We start from the raw sequence: 22,438 nt of genomic DNA, 5'->3' as shown, positions 1-22,438 counted from the left end.
CTGGGAAAGATTCACAGAAAGAATTTGAACAGGCCATTCTTTATTTCCTAATGGTTGAGTTTGGAACTCATGAAAACAAGACAACCTAAGTTATGTGTCAGACTCAGAAAAGAAGTGGGCAGGTGACCTTTGACATCTCAGGCCCCCATGTCTCAACCCAAGCCCTTCGTTCCTGACCTCTTAACATTCCAATATCCTGAAGCCAGGCTCTCCCCAAACCAGGCCTGCAAATTATCTCTGCCATGTGGATAAACATTCACTGGGTCAGTGTTTTTCAAGGTGTGGTCCTGGGACCACCTGCATCAGAATTGCTTGCTGAGCTTTCAAAAATATAGGTTTCTGGGCCCCAGGAATTACTGGGTCAGATAGCAGTAGGGCCCAGGAGTGTGCCTTTTCAACAAATCTCCTAGGATTCTGTGAGGATGTGAAAGTTTGAGAATCACTGCCCCCATGTCTACTTAGAGATCACGAGAGTAACTTTCACTAAGTTTCTTTAATGGGTTTCCTTTATTGAAAGGCATTTACAAAAATGTCTATTAATCCCTCATTAAATAAAAAAAGTCCTCCAGCCATTTTCTTCATTTCTCATGGTATCTCTTAACAGAGGGAGTATAGAAATGCTTTGTCCTTTAAAATAAGTTCAGTGAGTACTTGAAAAGTCATTTGGCAAGAGATGAGGGATGAGACAAAGGGGGAAGATTAATGACGAACAGAATCAGAGTCCTTGCTAAAATAAAAATGGATTCACACCCAACTTCTTCTGAAGGGTAAGACATATGGCAGCTCGTGTGGGAAGCGAGCGTGTTTAGTAGAGAGAGGTCCTGCTGCAGAGCTGTGTGACGCAGGGTATAGCTTCCTCAGCCAAAAACAGAACATCACATGCTATGGGAAGACGAATCATCCCTCCTATGTGATGAGAGGCTGACTTTCTAAAGAAATTTGAGCAAACGGTTGCCTGAATGGCTTTAACAAGTTTCTCAGAGTCAAGATGATCAGGTTTGGGCATTTAGACCTTAGTTTTGCTCTGATTTTTGGGTTTGGCCTGACAGCACAGCATTTTCTGTGACTGTTTGTGGAAGCTGCTGATGGTCTAAATTTCCGCATTTATAAAATGGAAGAACTGAAAGGAGGAAAGTGCTGGCCACTAGAAACTGTGGGTCAGAGCTTCAGCTACAAACTATGGGTGTACTGTTCTATATTCTCTTTTGGATATTTTTTTTTTCAGTTTTACCAGGAAAAAGCCAAGACATACCTGCTAAGTTTTTTTTTCTTTGAATAGAAAAGAAGGGCAATCCATTTGCACTTTGTCATCTGTTATGTACGAGCGTTAAAGTAGCAAGTGCCCAATGATAGACCTCAGGATTCTGTTTCTAGGTTTCATTAAAAGCTATAAACGGGTATACAAAGGCCATTTACAAATGTGCCTGTGATTATGCTTATAGTAGCAGTGATGAGAGTTCAGTTTTTGTCCATGGAAAATTGCTGCTTAATAAGAACTTTCCCCAATCCATGTCTCCTTTGAGATAGAAATTTCCACACTAAATTTCATCGTCCTACTAGAATTTCCTTTGGAATGTTTGTGTTAAATTCCTTTCTCCCTGATTGAAGTATACAACACAAAATCTAGCTTAAAGACTTGAATACACTGAAAGGCACAGATTTATAGAGTAACTTGGGAGGAGACTGGAGAGGGGGAAAGCAGAGGAGATTTTGGGAAATGAATTAAAACCTCCCAATAATTAAGAAATGATTTACTTGGCACATTAAGTATTTGGAATGCTTGTACGGGAGGGTAGGGTATGACTTCCTCATATGCCATGGGCAACTTCAGAGACTCAGTTTTGCTGCAAGAAGTTTTGGCTTTGTTGTTGTTGTTGTTATTTCCTGATTTGCTGTGTGCTGTTGTGAACTTAATTAACACACTAGTGATTCTGCACCCTCAGGGAAAAATGGTAAATTTTGTAAAGTGTAACTACAGAAACAAAAGGGAAGTCCTTTCCGTCCTGATCGTAGCTGTTTTTATTCCCTCTCTTGTATTATGCATTAGAAGAACGTGAAAGCCACATGAAGCTTTAGAGAGTCCAACCCTCAGACTCATAAGGCACAATACCCCAGGATTCCTCTAGATCACTGTTCTATCTTGTAGACTATCCTAACTGCTTTTGTGTGAGAAAAAGCAGGGTTCATAGGTAGCAAAAGTTAGCCCTTTAGATGACAACAGTGCATTTTATGTGCTTTTTAAAAATCATATTGCTCTCATTTGGAAGTAGCTTGAACAATTCCATTTTGAATCAAGCCCTATAAATTTGATCAATATCATTATTTTCATGAGGCAAGTTTAAACCAATAAAGTTGTCTTGCTTTGTCCCTCTTCCCTCCCACCCACCCTCTTAAAAAAAACAAAAAGAAAAACTAAGGAGAGTCACAACTTTGACGTGAAACTTGAGTGTGAAGTGCGGGTAGGGAAAAGTTTATGAAAGATGACATTTATAGATGGGTACATATATATTTAATTTCTTGTATGTGAGTGTGTATGTATATATATTTCTACTTCTGTTCATGGAGAATACAACATCATAATTAAGGACATTTTACTTTATCCAATGAAGAGTTTTTTCAGTTCCCTTTAATTGGTAATTTAATTACAGAGCTAATCAGGAACATAGTGGCTGTTGGGACTACAGTAATTGTCTTTAACTGGAAAGTCTTACCACTTACAAAGCAAGAAAGTTTTTAAATTATGGAACACTTAAATAATGGATTAATAAGTTAGTAAGTACAACTCCATGAAGGTAGATCATTCACATGCTTGTCAATTGACAAAATTTTTAATGCGAGTCTGATCTATTCCACTAAGTAATTATCACTCTGCTTTTCCAGCATACTGGGGGGTCTATGCTGAGGCCCCAGGGAATTTATGTGCTAAACTCCGGGGCTGGAATTCCTGGACCAGAGCTGGGGCAGAAGGTGGAGCGGCTGAAAGTTGTTTGGGAGGAAATACAGTCCAATACTTAGAGCAAAGAGGATTTCTGTTATTAGACTCTGCCACTCACTTATTGGGTCCTGGTGAAAGCTAAATGAGCTAGATGCATATAAAGTACTTATATGCATCAGCTAGCCCAGCCCTCTCTCTGCCTCAGTTTCTCTCCACCTATGCCCATTTCAGCAGACACCTATACCCCAGGACAACAGAGAAGCATTTGGAGGTGGTTGAAGATGGACTCGGGCAGGGGTGGCTTTGACACATGCCGGGTGGCCCTTTGGGCCTTGAGTCCTCTGGATGAGAGGGCTGGAGCGGCGTGAGAAAATCCGTCCCCTGCAAATGGGGGACCTGTGAGATGAGGGCCCTCTGGGGGCTGAGCTTAACCCGGGAGCAGTGGGGAAACTAATAATCCAACCAGAACATAGCCTCTGTAATTTGGGAAGAGTTGTGATTTTAGGAGGACAATCATTTGTTCTTTCATCAAACATTTCGCAGTATTCATGTGAAGGGCTACTATATCCAAGATGCACATTAAAAACACAAAAACATTGAATGTAAAATTGTCTCTGAGTAGAAAATACAAGGAATTACCCAGAGGGCCGATTTCCACAAGTGCCTGGAAAAAAGCTAGATAAGAACCCAATGTTCTGGGCCTCTTTCTGGGAAGATCTCATCTGAAAAAATGGGATCCCAGAAAGGCCAGCAGTTTGTAATGGAAGATGCTCAAGGTAATCAGCTTCAAAGGATACATTTGGTAAACTAAAATTTCTCACGTCGCGGTGACTGCAGGGGGATGGTGTGAGGGAGACAGAAAGAGAAGAAGAGTGATAACTGGACTAAGTGACATCCACAGAAAATCCCTAAACTTGATTTCAGCCAATAGCTTCACTCAAACCCATTCTCCCCCAAAACTTGGACCATAATTACCGTCTGTGAGCTGAATGGACTTGAGATTTGCTGGTTTCTTTCTGCTGCATAGCATGGCCAAGAAAGGCTTCAGTGGGCCTGGCTGGGAAGATGCACATACACAAAGCTAAGGCTGGATCACGGACCAGCTGTTAGCAACCCGGCTCCCCCCGCCAAAATAGCTACGTGAAAACAGACAGAAGCTTGAAAGAAATGAATTTTTAAAAGTTCCACCCTTAAAGATTATTTTTTCATTAAATTATTGAATTTACATTTCATCAGAACTTTTATTTATTAATAAATTTACAAATATCTATCCAGGGTTTATGATGAGTAAGGGTCATGTAATTTTAATCCTGACTGTCCTCTGTGAGTTTCTAGTTAAATTGGAAAGCTGCTATGTGCCCAAATTCTATTACATGAAAGAGGATAATAAATTCCACGTGTGAGCAACCTGTGATATAAGGCTTTTGAGAAGTCGGGAGAGAGAAAGCTCTCTTTCAGCTGGAGTGATCTGGGAAAGCTTCATGGAAGGGGAAGGTGGGATTCAAGTTGGGACTTGGAGCAATCTGATAGAGAGCATTGAGGGTAGGGCATTTCAGACAGGGGAAAGAGCTTACATTTGCCAGACACCTACTTTTAGCCAAAATTATGCTAAGTACTTTATATGTATCTAGCTCATTTAGCTTTCACCAGGACCCAATAAGGGAGGAATGATTATTTTTCCCTAAAAGCAAATCCTAACTTTATTAAGAATTTACTGTGTGTCAGGCACTGTTCTAAGTGCTTTAATGGATTAAATATTTTAATAGTCACAACTCGATGAAGAGTGTACTACTCCTACTATTTTTATTATTCCCATTTTCCAGATGAAGAAACCAAGTCACAGGGAGGTATGTAGCTTGCCCAAGTTTACCCTGCCAGTGTGTGGCAGAGCTGGGACTAGAACCCGGACTCTTGCTCCTGAGTCCCCCTTCACTTTTAATTTTAGTCTACTGCTTCTCATGGGAAATGACACAGAAGCAGGAAAAGCCAGGAAAATGTCTAAGAACGCAGTGCTTAAATTTCCTTGGAATGGGTTTGCAAAACTCACACAAATCAAAACATGTTTAATAGTGACCAACCTTGGAAAATATTTAAATTGCTACAGGTATTGCTCTGGAGGTGAAAAGATCATTTTCGACTCATGACTTCTTGCTTCTGCTGACTTAACAGAGCTGCGGAGGGTGGGTGGGGAGGTCTGGAGAAGCAGGTAGAGGGACAAGGAGAGGAGGAGGAAGAAATCTCTGTGGAGGAGGTGCTAGTGGGGCACCTTTCTAGCAATGGTGAACTAATTTTCTTTGCCCACAGTGGAAGCCTCTTTCAGGCATGGAGGGTGGGAGTGAATTATTTAGGCAAGGCATTTTGTGGAATTTGTTGATGCAGAAGGGGTGGACCTGGATGTACAGCTGAGCATGTCTGAGCATGTCTTCTCCAGGATGTAGCTTGTGATGTCTACGGTGATTTGGATGGATGGTACTAGCCAATGGGGCTCATAAGAGTACCAGGTTCTGGTAATGAGCGACTGGCACTCTGCTGCTCAGTGTTCAATCATAGAAGCATGATCTTGATAAATCATTTGCTCTAAGAGTCACTTGAGCAGTGAAGGATTCAAATAGCATTCTTAAAGGGCAAGTGTAATTTTGTCTTCAAACCTTTGTGGAGTATTTTATAGTTTTCAATGCAGTTTCCCATGTACCCTATCACTAGATCTGCAGATTCAGCAGGGAGATCCGGGCATTTTACAGATAAGGAAACTGAAGTTGGTGAGTTTAAGTCAACGGGCTAAGGTCTCACTGTTGGGTTCAGGTCTGGCACTCTGCCTCCTGGTGCCTGCCCTTGCAGAGACATTGCACCTTGCTTACAGAGGTCCTTTTCTCACTGCTGACAAGAAGGGCCTGGAGGTGCGTAAATGGGGAGTTCAAACTTGATGAGGGCTGAAACTCCAGAGGATAAATATGACCAGCCTTTTCCGAGTGGACCTGGGGAGGGAGAATAGGACCAATGAAGAAAGAATTCAAAACAGAGAGGTAGTAACTTCATTTTTTATTGGGAAACACTATGTAGAAAGCCCTGCATATAAAATCCTCAAGATAGATTCCCTAAAGCCGAGATTTTTAACCACCAGCAAAGCAAGGAACATAAGTGGGAAAGGAAACGAACACTCATACATTCATTTGACAAACCTTTAATAAGCAACCACTGTGCCCCTGGCAACAGGGACACTGAGATGAATTAGATACATCTTGTCCTTAAGGAACTCCTGGTAAGAGTGGGTGGGTAGACAGACATGTAAATAAGTTCTGACAAAGACTAATGAGGGCTCACCTAGAGAAACACTCTGGGAGTGCAGTGGGGGCACAGGGGAGGGGCAGCAAATTCCTATGTGGCCAACGCTTAGCCAGAACTTTCTAGATGCCATTGTCTATGGTACCTCAGAGGAGTCTCACATCATCATGCAATTTTTCAGAAGTGAAACTGAGGCTCAACAAGGTTGAGAAACTTGCTCAAGGCGACATGGTTTAAGGGGTAGAGGAAAGATTCAAACACACATTTGACTGATGTTGAAGCTCACATTGTTTGAGATGTCCACATTTTGAGTGATCAAAGGGCCATGTCATTTTCATCTGTTCTACCTATGAGTACTTACAGTTCGGATGTGGCTTGTTTCTACCAAAACTCAGATTGAAAGTTAATTGCCCATATAATGGTGCTGGGAAATAGGACCTTAAAGAGGTGATTAGGTTAAGATAGATTAATGTCTTTCTCATGATACTAGGTTAGTTTTCCAGGGACTGGATTAGTTCCTGAGAGAATGTGTTATTACAAAGTGAGGCTGCGTCTCCTACTTCCCTGTTTCACGTGCACCTGCTTCCTCTTCTGCTTCTCCGCCATGTAGGATGCAGCACGAGGCTCTTATCAGAAATTGACCAGGTGCCAATGTCGTGCTTCTTGGATTTCCCAGCCTCCAGAATTGTGAGCCAAATAAACCTTTCTTTGTTAATTACCCAGTCTCTGGTATTCTGTTATAGCTACACAAAATGGGCTAAGACCAAGACTATGCCCTGTTTTCTCCCTTGTCCATGCAAATGTGATGGTGGGTGTAGGGAGTAAAAAGGGGAGAATAGGAGTGAGCTTCAGGCAAATGCTGAGCAGATACATTGCAGAATGGAATTCACCTTGAACTCTGACAAAGAGCTAGTAAACTCTGCAGATCCTTGAGCCCAAATCTCTGAGGGACAGGCAGAGTCCTAGAAAAGATAACTAACTGCATGCTGGGTTGTATTAAAAAATCTGATGGTGGTTTCCATGCATTTCCTGTGATGTTAGGTTTAGGAAGAAGCAGAGAATAAGGCATGGATTCCCAAAGTCATTTAATCTGTCCTCTTGCCCTTGTTCAACTTTTTAAATACTCTTTTAAGAGATCTGTTGGCCTGAGTGTATTAAGAACAAAAAAGGCTCATTGGTTCAATGACCTTCATGGATAAGACATGACCAATTGTAGCCCACTTGTCTTCTGGAAAGGAGGCCTGTGTTGTTTAGGCATCCCATTCCATTGATTTACCACTGAGACACACATTGTGGGGCCCACGGCTAGGAGGGTGTGTGTGTGCAGAGAAACTGCTAACAGACATCTTGCCACCTGAGCAGGAGCACTCTGGGGGTTAACTCCAAAACAGTTTCCCACCTTTGGATAATTATTTTGTTGGAAATGAAACCTCTGGTGTTCCCTGGGCTCATTTCGCTACCTGCCATCCCTCCTTTCCCTCTTTGGAGTCCTATAGTAAGGTCATTAAAGCCTCTGGAAAATGTCAGCTGAAACCAAGGTTTCTGTTGGTTATAAGCTATGAAAAATGTATTGGATTTAATATGTTTGGTTTGGGAAATCAGTTTTTGTCCACTATAACCAATTGTCCATAATAACCATGTCTGTTGTAAGTGGTGTGCACTGTAATAACCCTCATATAAAGGGTAAAATGAAAGACAAACCATTTCAGATGGTAGCTGGAGCCATATCAATATAGATCACTGCCTACGTATATCAAATGATTGATGGCCATTTTTAAGGCTTTTTCAATTCAATGCCAGTGCCGTCTAATGGCAGTAAAGCACACAGTATTTGCTGATACCCTTCCTGATAAACCATCTGGTTGCAAGTGAGAACAGCTTAAGGAATGAAAAGGCACCGGGAGCCATTTCTTTCAAATGATCCATTTCCAGTGTCCTGGCGGGAGGACAGTCGTCACTGCAGAAGATGGGAACATGCTGGAAAGCAGGAAGCAGATCTGTGGCAGGACATGCCTCTGGCCAGGGAAAGGCTCTATTCTAAACTCTACTCAGGTGCAGGTCGGACAAGGCTGAGCACTGCTGGTAAGGAGAGGCGTGAGAAGCAGCGTGAAGGGCGAGAACAATCCTGGCTCCCAACAGGAACAGAGTGTGTGTGACCTTCATGATGATAGCAAACACTCACATGCACAGTTGTAAGCACCTTATGCTTGTTAATTCATTTAATCCACAGATAAACCTCACGAGGTCAGTATTCCTATTAGTCCTACTTTACAGTTGAGGAAATGGAGACACACAGAGGCTAAGTAACTCACCCGAAATTGCATGGTTAGTGAGTGATCAAGCTAAGAGTGGGTCCAAAGTCTGAGCTTACAGTTGGTAAGCTAGTCTACCTTGTGGGCAACAGAAACATATGGGTACTTAACTGTTGGAGTAAATGTTGGCAGCTCATAAGGCTGTTTGTTGCTGACACCCTTTTCTTGAGGATGCCTTTAGTTGCTTCCAAGCCCTGCCTTACCCCCATGGTGCCAGCTGACAACTCCGCCCTTCCCCCAGGAGCAGGCACCAAAACAAGACTGTGCCAACCCGGCTGGTTTTCCCAGCACACATTCACATAGGAAGCTGCACAGTGCGTTCAAGTTTTACCCTAAACAATCATTTGCATAATTTTTTAAAAATAGAAGTCCTTCAAAATAGACTATAAACTGCTGGGGACAGAGATCATTTGTCTTATTCATTGCTATCCCTCCAGTGACAGCCCAATAATGAGCCTGGCACACAGTAGGATTCAAGAATTGTTAAAGAAAAGTAAAATGAATGAAATTCTTCCATACTGAAAGGAAAAGAAGGTATTTTATCTATCTTTCCTGCCCTTTATCCAGGATGAGAAAAGAGATAAATCTTCTTCAAAAGGATTACTTTCCTTAAAATATCCATGTTTCGGTTAAGAAAATGAAATTCCACAAGAGCCAGGACCTTCCAATATGAAACCAGTGCAACTTTCAGAAGTCTTGCCTCCAGATGCACACGCATGCATACCCCTGTGTGCGTCCCATTAAACCCACCAAGCCTACACTGCTGCTCTTGCGTCCTCCCGCGAGGCTTCCTTCCTCCCGGGGAGCACGCATCAAAGGGGTTATCGCACTATCTCAGCGGAATCCTCCTGATGTTCACTTGCTTTGGGAACACATGCAGATACTCACAGTTTAGCACATGGGCCCTGTCTTTTCAGCTGTCTTTTAATCTTTGGTAAATTGAACAAGCGTGGAGAACTTGCAGGTGACAACCAGCTCGGCTGAGACTGCAGGGATGAAAACCTTGTCAGTACAGTCCCTAAAAGTCCTCCAATGTGCTTGAAGCATATAAAGAGAACCCTTGATCCTGGCTATCAAAGGGTGCAGAAAGATCAAGAAGAATTAAAACTGATGGTGTGCCAGAAACCACCTGCAACAGAAGGTCATTACTTCCCCTCGTTAAAACAGCCTCAGTTCTGGGGCCTGATCTGAAGCTTAATTGAAATGTTTCTAACAGTGGATTATAAGGAAGATGAGACGTCCCCTGCCCATATCATGACCTTTGCTAAGAAAGGCAGATTGGTAATAAGGTTAAAAAAAAAAATTCTGAGCGATTGCCTAAAGACAGCCAAGGCCTCTTAATGATATGAGCCAGGACACCTTTCTTGGTAAAGGAGAGCTCTCCAGGATGCTGAAGGGATAGGGGCAATCAATGTGAAGGCAAGAAGACCCAGGCCTCACGATCCCAGCCTCTCCCCTGGAATCTGTTTCTATGTCATCATTACTGTGACTTTTCCTTCCCTAAACAGGAATGGAGGAACCCCAGATGCAGCACTACCTCTGGGATAACTGTCTGTTGTTCCAAACGTTCTATTTGTGGTGCAAAGAGTGCATTCCTTGTCACGCTTCTTTTGCAATCTTTCTGTCTAACTTGGGTAACCACACATGACCCCCTTGATAGACGAAGAAGAGGAAGGCCCTCCAGGTCTTCAGAGAATGGGACTGCATCGGGAGGGGGACTGGCAGGAGATAGCTCAGCTCCGATGCTATCAAATATCCTGAAAAAAAATCACAATGCTTCTGCCACTTAGGCTTTTCACATGATAATAAATTGCAAGTCATATTTGCCCGGAGATTTGAATGCCTTCTGGCTCTCTTCCCCTTTTTGGTATGATTATCTGTCCTGGCAATAAAGTCCATGTCTGAAGTCCTGTGATTATCTCAACCTCCAGCTGGCACGTTGTGAAAGTCACTGTTTTGGGGATACTGTTGCAGCAGCTGATATGAAAGCTTTACAGAAGTTCCTGCATCTTATGGCTATGTCTGCTTTCATCTTATGGCTATGTCTGCTTCAGACTCACCTGTCCTAACCAGATGCATGTTTGAAGTCTGTTAAATGAGTGCTCAGATGCTCGTCCTTGGGAATCCCCTGAGACTTCACTATGCAAAGCCTTGTCCACAGCACCAAGATCACAGTAGCTCTTGTTAGAAATGCAGAGTCTCAGGCCCCCTCCAGGCACCATCTCCAGGTTATTAACATGCACAGCAAAGTTCGAGAACAACTTTGGAAGGAGGAAACTGCATTGGCCAATGGGTTTCAGGAATCAGATTGAGTGTTCCTGGGTGCAGAACACCTACTATTGGATTTAGTTGATCCAGTTACTGAGCAGGCCCAGAGGAACCCTTTGCTCCTCTTGCATGGTTCTAACGGAACACAGTTAATAAGTCCTTCAACAGCTGGAGCTATTTTGCAATCAAGGACCAACATAAAAAGACAGCAGGCCAGGCACCAAGGCCAGCCTGCCAGAGCTGTTGGATTAGAGCTCCTAACACAGCCTAAGAGAAAGTACTAGTTGTTCCTTCTGACTTTATTAAACTTTTGTGTGGTGGCAAAGTTTGTTTGAACTTCACTAAATCCTCCAAATAAAAGACTAGCTTAGACCATCTGGTTCACTAAGATGAAATAATTTAATTCAGAGGAAGCAATTGTCAATCACTGTTTTAGAATAGTTAAGAATGGAAACTCTTGGTCCCACCTGTTTTGTTTCCCTCCTGAAAGTATCTTTTCCCAAGAACTTTGAGTGGAGAATTCAACTAGGGAAATTAGTTTTATTTCTACGTCTTGCTTTGGGTATCTGATTCTACCTCATTTCATCCTAATGTAGTGCTTCCTTCAAAATTTACTGCTTTCTTCCCCTGAACTTTGTTTTCACTATTTTGTCTACATTTCTCCTGTCTCTGGATTTCTCCTTTATTTCTTTCTTCCTGTTTCAGCCTGTGATACTTTGGGGTTCTCTTCATCTAATACTCCTCCCAAAATCTTTCCCTGTTTTTCTTTCCCATTAGTCTCAGACCCACAGATATATCTGAAAAGCATTTATTAAAATGTCCAAAAAGGCACTTCTATTGAGATCTATATCCTGATGTAATTTTTTATAATTGTGTGCCTATATCCAAGAAACCCAATTTGTAATTTCTATCCTGTTACTTCCCCAGACTCCAGAGCTTTGGGGCTACTTTCGCAGGTTATATCCTCATTTGAATCTGTGACTGAGCAAGAATCAACATCGTTCACTGTGCTTTGGAGCTCTTGGTCCAGAGTTCCCAGATGATCACAGGAACAAGTCCCACAAGTCTGTCAAGTGGCTCATTTTTCTTGTCTGAAAAGGGAGGTATGTGCCACCTCCACATCCTCATGGAAATGAGAGGGCTAACAAGGGGGCAACAAAGGCTCTGAGCTTTTTCTCCATGGGGATGAGTGCCCTGAGCCTAACATCATGTTGAATGCCACACTGCCCTTCTGCTCCTCCCTACTCCTGTCTCATCTCCTTGTGCCCTTGCTGAACCAGGTGCTTCAGCACATGGAATCTTCATAGCTCCCTAAGCATGCCAGATTGTTCCATCCTGCTCATGTCTGTGTGTGCTTGTCCTTCTGTGGGATAAGCTTCCCCCTCGGCTGCGCTAGCCATCTTCTGAGATCTCCTTTCAGCAGCCTTCCTTGATTTCCCCAGGTGAGGCTCACCACCCTGGCTTTGTAACTCCTCTGTTCACTATGCATTCCTTTATCGTTGCATCTGCTGCCTACTTGGGGTATTTACCTACATTGTGTGTGTTTTTCAAATGTATTTCTGTCTGCCCCATTAAACATAAGGTTTTGGAGTTAAAGATTTTGACTAAGTCACGTCTGTGTTTTTAGTGCCTGGTTTGGCAAATGATTGTGAAATAAATGAATGCATGGCCTTTGAGACCAAGCTACATTTCTAAAAAGTATTTTGGATAAGGCTCTTGGGTTGCAAGCAACAGAAACAAACTTGATTATGCAAAAAGGAGGAAGGTTATTATAAGAATTCCAGGACATCTCATGGAGCCCAAGGCTAGGAATTTAGCCAGGATGTAGGATGAGAATGGACCTGAAAACTCCCTAAAAAGCAAGGATCTGATTTCTCATTTCTGCTCTGATTTATTCATCTGCCTTTTCCTCCTCCTCTTTTTTATTTTTTCTCTCCTTTCTTTCCTCTCCTCTCTCTCCTCTCCTCTCTCTCCTTATGGGTTTCTCTGCTTCTCAGATAACAGGAAGAGACTATATGTTACATGTCTTGGCTTCTACAGAGTCTGATAAATGCTCCCTTGATTGCCACTCTAAATACCCAGTAGAGAATTTGGTTGGCCCAGCTGGGGTCAAGTGTCCAGCTCTGGATTAATCATCTGTAGCCTGGGGGAGTAACAGAAATTCCCAGAGAACAGGGCAAGAACTGGCACCTCCCAAATGTGACCAGGATGATTACCTAATTGGAGAGTAATTTAAATGCCAAATTGGAGATGAGTTCAAATGGCTAAGCTATATATATTAAACAATGATTTTTGTAACCACATATAACAATAAATTTTATTAAAACATGTGCCTCTAAAGTTAATTTTCACAGGCATTTGGGGGTCCTTATAATTTTTAATGTGGTTCTTTGTGTTGATCTTTAAGTCCTTGATAATCACTTCTTAACATTTTTCTAGAAATATATGAAGTAATACGCCACCTAAGGCCTATATTACTTATTTTATATGAAGTGTGGTAACTGTGGGTGTCTGGTATTCTTAGAACTGTTTGTTAAAGCTCTCACTTAAAAATTCATGGAAAACCTTCAAGCCAGGTCACTGCGCGATATTGGTTGTGATAGAAGACAACACAAGGACTTTATTGACACACTGATTTTCAGCTAATTTTTAAAGGAAAACAGTATGTCTTTGTCCACAAATTATGTTTTCATTTTCTTTCCAAATCTGTTATTCTATGGATTCCCACAAAGTGTAATCCCTGTCTAAAAGATGGCAGTTTTAATCTTTGTTCTCTGGAGGTTGGGGGACTGAGTGTATATTAACAATTGCGGATAGGATATCACAAAGCCTTCTGGGTCTGTGGCCTCGAATCGCAGTGTGCTTGGAGATGTTTGGACAATCTCCCAACTAGTGAAAATGATACTTTCACAAATAGAAGGGCTGTAATAAAAGGTGAGATGGGATCATCTATTGAGAGGTTTTCTTTTGGAACTTAGCCTTGCTGTATGTAGCTGAATGAAGCAGTAAATAAACAATTATATACCTTCAACCTCTGTTATTTTTGAATACTATCAGTGGATGTCCATTGTTCTTCAATGATGGATACTGGATTTTCAAAGTAATATTGTCTTACATGTAATTCTCCATTATAAGCATAATTATTATTTACAACTCGCCAGAAACAGGACTGGGAATAGACCTAGTACGTAAGTGTTGTTGATGCTTCTGTTATTGGTTCACAATACAAAGAATGGTAACAACAACAACAACAATATTAACAATGACAACTATGCATTTCCAATAGTGCTTTATACTTTGGAGATCGTCCTAATGATATAATGAATGTGAAAGCACTTTGTAATTCTACAAATCCTAGTCTTCTATATTACTATCACTGATCTTTTGCTTCATTTAGGTCATTTGTATGTTACAGATGATGTTGTAGGAAATTTGGAAGGCAACGAAAACATTGGTCTTTGCTTTCAAGGAAGTTCAGTTTTACCTAAGGATGTAGGAAAAATAGAAAAAGTATAAAAACATCAGGAACTTGTGAGATATAATCTATATGTTTGGCGTGTGTTCAGAAGAGATGAGGGATCAGGAGAGATCTAGAATATAAGTTCCATGAGGTCAGGGAATTTTTTTACTCACTCCCATATCCTTATCACCTAAAACAATTTGTGGAGTAAAATAGGCGCTCAATAAACATTTGATGATTGTTTAATGAATGAGGAAAGACTTAAGCATTGAAAGATGGATATACTTTGTATATGTGGAGAATAGAGGGGAGGGAATCTAAGTAGTAAGAGAAAACCATATATAGAAAAATAGTAATCCCAGCACTTTGGGAGGCTGGGGTGAGTGGACACTAGATCTCAGTAGTTCAAGACCAGCCTGGGCAACATGGTGAAAACCCATATCTAAAAAAAAAAAAAAAAAAAAAAAGAAGAAGAAAAATTAGCCAGGTGTTGTGGCACATGCCTATGGTTCCAGCTGCTTGGAAAGCTGAGATGGGAGGATCACTTGAGCCTTGGAGGCAGAGGTTGCAGTGAGCCGAGATGATGCCACTGCACTCTAGCCTAGGTAATAGAGTGAGACTGTTAAAAAAAAAAAAGGAAAAATGGGCAATGAATAATATCTGGAGGAAAATCAGTATTGAAGGAGCAATTGTTTTGCAGTGACGCATGGAATGGCTCATAGACTGGAAAGAGCAGACAGTGGAAGAACAGTTGGGAGCCTGTCAAAATAATCCCACATCGAATCCACTACTATATCCTTTTAATTTATCCTCTCATATACCTCCAGGTTGCACCAGCGTCTCTCCATCACTACTGCCAACCTAGCTTTGTTAGTTTTCTCTCACCCGCAAACTGCAAACGTTTCCTAACCAGACCATTAGCATCCACCCTTGCCCTTCCCCCATCCATCTTTCAGACACTGCAGTTGGAATGTCATTTGCAAAATTAACATCTGATCATGTCACCCTTCTGCTTCTCATTGTTCTTATGATAAAAACAAAGCAGCTTGATGTTGAATCACGTTACCCCTTGCTTTTGTAGTTTCAATTGTAATGACCGTCTCTGAGTCTTCTAAATGTGCCACACTTCCGCCCACCTCAGGGCCTTTGCACACACTGTTCATTCTGTGTGGCAGACTCTCCCTCCACCTCATTCTTTGAAACTTTCCTAACAGTCATTTCCTCAGGGAAACATTCACTGACTTCTCCAATTTAGCCTGATTTCTGTTATGTGTGTTCAGAATCCTACATGTATCTTATTACCATTCTTTAAATCTAATATTTATTTCCATGATTATCTAATTAACATCTGCCTCCTCTACTGGACTATAAACTCTATGAGGGAAGAAATAAATCTTTTTAGCTTACCATTGTATTCTCAGTATATATATCTGCCTGGCACTCAATACATACCCTTTTTTTTTTAGATGAAGTCTTGCTGTGTCGCCAAGGCTGGAGTGCTGTGGTGTGATCTCAGTTTACTGCAACCTCTACCTCCCAGGTTCAAGTGATTCTCCTGCCTCAGACTCTGGAGTAGCTGGGACTACAGGTGTGTGCCACCATGCCTGGCTAATTTTTGTATTTTTAGTACAGATGGGGTTTCACCATGTTGGTCAGGCTGGTCTCAAACTCCTGACCTCAAGTGATCCACCTGCTTCAGCCTCCCAATCAATACATATCTGCTGAATGAGCAAATGAATGGATGGCTGACTGAGGGTTGGATCAGTGACGGTGACACTAGGAACGTGAAGGATGAGATGGTTGCATGCAGCTTTGGGAAGATGATCAGTGCTGTGCACAGGAAGGAATGTGGTTTTGGTGTCAGAAAACCAGGATTTGAGTCCTCACTTTTCTACCAGTTGACATAAATTATTTTGAATCATTTCCTTAGCTATTTTTAGTCTCCATGTCCTAACTTTTAAATGGAAACAATACCTACCCCCAAAAGCAGTGAAAATGAATGAATGTACACAAAAATGCTTTTTAAAAATATAAAGCTCTTTAAAAATGTATCATTTTATAGCCAGAAATGATATTAGAGAGAATTTTGTCAGAACTCTGGCTTTATGGATCAAGAAGACGAGACTAAGTGAAATTAAATGACTTGTCCGAACTCACCTCCCTGCTTAATAAAAATACGAATAATGATAATGATATTAACATTTGTGAACACTTATTATATACCAGTTGCTTCACCAATATGTTCCTACCTTACCTAATTTTTGCAACAACTGATGAAGCAGAAATTATTTCTATTTTATAATTAAGGAAACTTGTTAAGGAGCTCAGGGAAGAATAGAGTTGGGACCAGAGCTTAGCTGTTCTGGCTTCCTGTTTTGTGACAGACTGTTCAATTCCCTCACTGCGGGGAGAGGGAAGAACCAGGCACGCCTTCAAGTTTCCAAGCTTGGATTGGCCACTGTCGGAGTTAGCTGAGGAACTCAAGGTGGGAAGAATCAGTTTTATCTTTGTGAAGATAAAACTGTGATATTTTAATAGAACTAATTTTTGATGAAATGATTGAAGTTTTCAGAGAAGGAAAGACAACCCTTGGGAGTTATTTAACTGGCATTTCTAGTTCTTGTGTGGGTTTTACTTCCACTTATGGATGAGAAGAATAGAAGTGTTTATTATTGTGAGGTTCCTATAACAAGGCATTTTACAATATGAAATTTATAATTGTATTGCCATATTCAGTATAAAATGCAAGTAAATCTTGATTGTGAGTGAAGGAAAGGATAGTATGTTATTTTAAGAAGTACCACCTTTTTATCACAATACTGCAAGTATAGTTTCTAGCTTCCTCAATGATAGGACCCTATGTTCCTGCTCTCTCCCTTTTTCTCGTTCCTTCCTCCCTCTCTCCTTTCTTTTTTCTTCTATTTCTTCTTTATGTATCTTATCCAGTATGATTTTCTTCACCCAAAATGTGCCAGGCTGGTGCTAGGAGTAGCTATGAGCATTTCACTCATGTTGCCTTTCGGGGATATGGTGGGTGTTTCACAGCAGGAAGTGTTGCTGGGGGTTAGTAGCCTGGGAGTTCACTCACGCAACAGATATTTACTGGACTCAAATATTCTGTACAGTGATTAAAGAGGAAGGCAAAGCACAAGGTGAATAAAGGAGATGAGGGCAGATGAAGGGGTGGAATGGGAAATGGATGATAACCTTTTCCGCCCTGCAAACTACCACTGTGCAGTGCAGTGCAAGAAGCCCTGCTCTCTGGTTTTCTAGTAGTAACCTCTATAACAATAGCTAAAACTTACTCCCATGGGCGAGGCATTGTACCATGTGCATTTTAATTATCATAATGACTTTATATCATGGGTCTGATTTACTACTATAATGTGTCAAATGAACACATGAGGAAATGGAGGCACAGAGAGATTAAGCCCAGTTGGCCCAACTAATAAGCGTTGCAGGGAGAGATTTGAACCTAGGTAATCTGACACCTGAGCCCATGCTTGTAACCCTGTTCTATGTTGCCCTGGGTACAAACCACATCTCTAAGCATCAAGAATATACTGGTCCTGGCCAGGCACCATGGCTCACGCCTGTAATCCCAGAACTTTGGGAGGCCCAGGTGGGCAGATCACTTGAGGCCAGGAGTTTGAGACCAGCCTGGCCAACATGGCAAAACGCCGTCTCTACTAAAAATACAAAAAAATAGCTGGTTGTGGTGGCACGTGCCTGTAATCGCAGCTACTCGGGAGGCTGAGGCAGGGGAATCGCTTGAATCTGGGAGGTGGAGGTTGCAGTGGGCCAATATCGCGCCACTGCACTCCAGCCTGGGGGACAGAGTGAGACTCTGTTTCAAAAAAAAAAAGAATATAGTCACCCTTTTTCAAAGAGAGTCCAGGGAAAGCAGGAGAGGTTAGGAGGCCAAACTCTGTCTGAATAAAACTGCTAACCCAGGCCTGTTTTCTGAAATGGCTGTCATTCTTAGCAGCCCTCCCTTCCCAGGATTTGAGATGGCCTGTCACGATCCACCTGTACTTTCGACCTGGAAATGGGTATGTTCATTATTCACCCAGCCTTTGATTTGAGAGAGTGATGTGTAGAGGGGGCTGTTGGGTGGCTTCCTCCTGCCAGATTGTCTGGCTATATTTAAAGCCATGTTTGTGCATTAATATTTTATACTTAGCTAAATTGCGTACATTGCATTTAAGGCCAGGTTTGCCTTGTTTAAAAACATCCAAATTGGGATTAAGTATTCAAGCTGTAATCTCTTTAGTGGGCGTCTGTCTACTGGATTTGTATGACATAAAGAGGGTTATTGAAATACTGTAACTTTAATATTTTTTATCCTGTAGATAGAAATGAGTTCTAAATGAATTTAGAAACTAGGAAAGACATTGTACAGATACCAAAGAACAGAGCAGCCTGCATTATTTTTCAGACTAGTTATAGTAGAGACCACATCTGTGTAAGCTTCTCCATCCAGATTCTTCCTTTCAAGCAGTCTTATGCTATGCTCCTTGGTGCAGGACAGTAACTGCCCTTGAGGTCTCTGATATCTCCCTTCTCCCTGTTGTAATGGTGTTGTTCGAAGCTGACAAAGTTTCCCTTACTCTTTACCCCTGGGCTGCCAGAGAATTTGATTCATCCAAATTTAGACTATTTCCAGGAATGAGGCAGGGGTAGGGTGGAGTGGGGGTTAGGATGAGTGTCACGAAATTTACATATTTGTATCTAATTGAAGAGTGTGCAGCTCTAGTTAGTATTCTGTAAATATTGAATATGAATAATCAGATAAGACATGTAATAGTATAAAGAAACCAATAAATTTTATTTTTGTGGTACATTAAAATAAAATTCAGATAAAAATTTTAAATCATAGCATATCCAGAATAACCATTTGATAGCTATATATAAATCTATTTTAGAGATGTGCAAGCACAAATTATGGAATGCCACGGCAAGTTGATTTAGGCTGCTTTTTCTCTAATATAAATAATGCAGAGTGCCGCAAATATTCAAGTACACTTAACTGAACATAATTAAAATATTGGAATATATTTTAAAAATAAATAATTAAGTAGTTAGAAGTATCTGCAATACTAATTCAAAGTGATAGTCATATGGTGATTATATTATGCAGTTTACCCAGCACTTTTGCTTTAAAGTGCAATAATAAAACTTGCATTTAATAAAAATTATGATTCTGTAATATTTGAGGATATGGGCAGATTATATGTCAAGTACAAAACACCACCCTTGTCTCTCTGATCCACCAACAGATGGACTGAGAACAATTTTCAGCTAAGCTGAGCAGCTTGCCTGCTGAGACATTGTTTTCACCCATTATCACGTTTTTTAATGCCATGGGGGAATTTTTGTTTGCCTGTCTCCCTTTCTAAATAGTCAGCTCCTTGAGGGTAGAGACCTCTATGTATCTTTGTATACTCATTGCTGAGTACAATGCTGGTGAGTAGTAGGTGCTTAATAAATATTGCTAAATTAATGAATCCAAGGGTGAATGTTTGTGCCCTTCAGCTCCAGGTATTTGCCTCTTGCTCTTCCCTCTGTCTGGAAAGCTCTTTTCTCTTACCTCCTGCAGTCTTTGTTCAAATGCCACCTTCTCCATGAGGCTTTCTCTGACCATTCTATTGTAAATAAAATTGATCCCCCTCCCATTCCCCGCCACCACATACTCTCAAACTCCAATGGAATCACTACAGAAGATACTTGTTATTTACTTGCTGGTTTTGTATATTACCTATCACTCTCACTAAAAAATGTAAGTTCCATGGAGGTAAAGGAGAGGAGGGCCAGGATGTGAAAGGAGAGGTTCTGGGGAAAGAATGTGCCTTCCTGTAGCCCGCTCGTTAGACTTGGGAAGACATAGCCCAACTGAAGACTCCATTCTCAAGCTAAGGGAAAGCTTATCTTTCCTTCTGCCCAGCAACCGCATCAGTTTACTATCAGTCATCTCAACTGCTCTTGCTTTCTTCAGCTTTAAACCCTCCGCAGTCTGTTTGCTGCTGTATCCCCAGCCCTCAGCACAGTGTTTGATTTAGTAGATGTTCAATAGTACTTTGTTGTGGGAACAAATAAATAAATGAATGAGTTGAAGGTGGGGAAAAGGGCATTGCCTTGAAGGTATAAGTTGAATAAATGTGACTGTAGCCTATGTTTAGTGATTTGGGTTTCACAGAATAGATGAGGCACACTTGCATAGCTTTCTGCCTCACCTGCCAAATGGCTCCTCAAGTGGAGATGGGCATTTTTATTTACTCAAAATGCTTGTGCAATGTTCCATTGACTCTATGATCTCCTCTGGAGATCTGAGTCTGCACTGAAGCCTTGGCCCAGATGAATAACACTTAATTCATCTATTCAGGACAGTATGGAGCCTTCCTGGGGACTTCATTCACTAGCCTCCTCCTCTAGCTGTTTATTGTCCCTGCCCTTGTCTTGTAACCCTCCCCACACCCGTAACTCCCTTATAGCCTTGAGTCCTCATTGCAGCATTATCCTTGTCCCACACCCACAGATCTGGAAGCATTAAGTCCTGCCAAAAATTCTGAGTCTGTTGCCCTTGTGTGACCTTAAGCAACAGGGTAGATTAGAGATGGTTGCAAGTTTCTAGTTACTCTCTTTTTTTCAGAGGTGCTGTTGCATTTAGGCTGGTTTTGTGACTGGCTTTGACCAATAGAATATGGTGGACGTGCTGTCATGCCAGTTCCAGGACTAGGCTTTAAGACGACTGGCAGCTTCTGCTTCCTTCTCTTCACAGCCCTGATCCCCCATGTAAGAAGTCTGGCTTTTCTGCTGGAGAGAGAGGGGCCTTACAACTACATAAAAAGAGAGTTAAGTCCTGGACTTCAGCATCCCAGCTGCACCCAGCCTAGTGGCTGTCCCTTGCACCAGTCACGTGAGTGACATCTAAGCGATTCAAGTGAGACCGTTGGGAAGAAATGTCTAGCTGAGTCCTAGTCAATCCACAAAATTGTAAGAAATAATCAATTATTGTTTTAAGCCACTAAGTTCTGGGGTAGTTTTTTATACAGTAACAGACAACTGAAATAGGCAAGTTATACATCCTCTTTGAGCCTTTATGTTCTTCTCTAGAAAATGAAAACAGTTATCTCTACTTTGAGGCGCTGCTATGAGGCTGTAGGTAAGGTACCTAAGACAGCACCTGGAAAACATAATCATTAGTAAATATCAGTTTCCTTCCTTTTCCCTTGCCTGCGCAGGGCTGTAAGCTCCGGGCTTATCCTTCCAATTTTACTACTCATCAAAAACTTCCCTCTCCCTGCCCAGCCCATTTCCTTTTACAATTTATTCTGGGGAAGACAACTTGAAAAACTCATCCCAGAGGATAACGGACAACAGCTTCATTTGTTAGTGCTTCAGGGCAATCTGTACTTAGGAGAAAGCCTGGTAAAGCACAGATCTTTTTCCCAAGGATTGAAACTTTCAGCAGATTCCAGGCACAGTGACAGGGAGGAGGGCTGGAATGTGAGAGGAGAGGTTTTGGGGAAAGAATATACCTTCTTGTAGCCCCTCATTAGCCTTAGGAAGAGATAGCCCAGTTTAAGACTCAAGCTAAGGAAAGCTTATCCTTCCTTCTACCCAGTAACCACATCAGTTTACTATCAGTCATCTCAACTGCTCTTGCTCTTTCCTTAGCTTTAAACCCTCCACAATCTGTGCATTTTTGCAAAGTGTTGCAGAACCGGAAAGGAAGACAAACTTCATTTTACAGCTAGCCCTCAAGTCTTCAGCTGTGAAGCTGAGAATTTTTTTTTTTTTCCCAGAGTGAAACGGAGGAAGAAATGGAAGAGGCTTGGGGTTGAAAATGACCCACCAAGCCACAACTGATTTGTTTATTTTTTTCCCCAGGCAGATTTTCTCTGATGTATGGCTGAGGAGGACTTTGGGAGAGCATGCACAGGGACATATCTTGTCTACTTGGTAACCACTGACTTTTTTTTTTTTTTTTTAATTGTTCAGGGATACTGTTTCTGCTTCGGAGAATATACATAATATTTTTTCAATTCCCACCCCCATTTTTATAAAACTGATAGAAAAATATTAAAGAAAACTTTCCCATACCCCCAAAAGAAAAATAATTCCCTTGATAAGGATCAAGATTTATTTTCAAGTTAAGTCAATGGTATTCAAATCTGATAT

The sequence above is a fragment of the Pan paniscus genome, chromosome 1, assembly GCF_029289425.2.
Source record: "Pan paniscus chromosome 1, NHGRI_mPanPan1-v2.0_pri, whole genome shotgun sequence".
Taxonomy (NCBI): Eukaryota; Metazoa; Chordata; class Mammalia; order Primates; family Hominidae; genus Pan; species Pan paniscus.
The sequence above is the reverse complement of the archived record's forward strand: the minus strand, read 5'-3'. Positions refer to the sequence as shown.